The sequence below is a fragment of the Nomascus leucogenys genome, chromosome 15 (assembly GCF_006542625.1).
Source record: "Nomascus leucogenys isolate Asia chromosome 15, Asia_NLE_v1, whole genome shotgun sequence".
In the NCBI taxonomy this organism is placed as follows: domain Eukaryota; kingdom Metazoa; phylum Chordata; class Mammalia; order Primates; family Hylobatidae; genus Nomascus; species Nomascus leucogenys.
The window spans coordinates 10,596,251-10,597,524 of NC_044395.1; positions in this window are offsets into that span (position 1 = coordinate 10,596,251).

The following is a 1,274-nucleotide window of genomic DNA, read 5'->3' on the forward strand; positions in this document are numbered from 1 at the left end:
ATATATTTTCACCTTGTACAAAGTCCAAATTCTTGCTGCCTTTGAGCTGAACAAGTCCCTACATTCACTCTCAGTTGAAACAATTTGTCAAAAAATATGCTAAGATAAAGACATTAAAGATTTTTCTCCTTATTTAATGCACTAAGCATTAGCTCAGTCATTATTATTAGGGATCAGTAATGTAAACATATCTGAGACCTACTGATCTACTGTTATATGGATTATGCAATAATGTATTTAGAAAATGTTTATTGAGGTTATATTCCCAACTTCAGCCAGGTGATAATGCCTGCTAGATATAGAAGATGCTAAATACACTTTGAAGAAATCCTTAAGCCTTAAAATACTGAAATTATGCGGTATTTTTTAATTTTTAAAAATTATTTTTCTTAAATTTGCAAAAGCCATGTTTTACTATTGTAGGACCATGTGAGATAAGGAATATGTAGCAATAAGCAAAAGCTTTAAAAAATTCCACAATCCTGGCACCTAAATATGACCACTTTTAGCATTTTGGTGTATATTTTTCTGGGTATGTCTGTGTAGTTGTGATGGCAGAGACCAGTTTGCAAAAACTATATATGTGTATGTATGTATATATATATATATACATACACACACACACACACACACATATATATACAAAGATGTGATCATGTTAAGTTCCCTTTTGCAATTTCCTTTTTTTTAAATTGACTTTTAAATTTTGTGTAGAGATGGGGTCTCACTATGTTGCCAAGGCTGGTCTTGAACTCTGAGCCTCAAGTGATCCTCTCACCTTGGTCTCTGAAAGTGCTGGGATTACAGGCATTAGCCACTTCACCCGACCTGCAGTTTTATTTTCATTGTGTAAAATGTTGTAAACAGCTTTCTGTATGATTAAATATTATACCAAAATTATGGTGTTTACTTTGTTGTGTTTATAGCTATCAGGTCAGTAGAAAGACAAATGTTTCTGTTTGCCTCACAGAAAGCATAATTTCCTTCTTTGCAAAGAACTTTGTAACAGTGACATTTCATCTGACGATCCTAAATTCCTTTTCTAAATTCTAAAAGTAGCTTTCCCTTTCTTATCCTTAGGTGTCAAATTCTGCATATCCCTTGCACCATTCTAGTTCGGGTTTCTTGTCTCCAGTCCCATCTGTCTCATTCTAAAAGCCAGAAGGCCAGCTTGGTGATGTCAGCACTCTCCCATCTTGCTCACCATTGACCACAGTCAAGTCCAAATTGTGATAACAGCAGATCTGGGCCCAAACTGTGATTCTGGTCTCCTT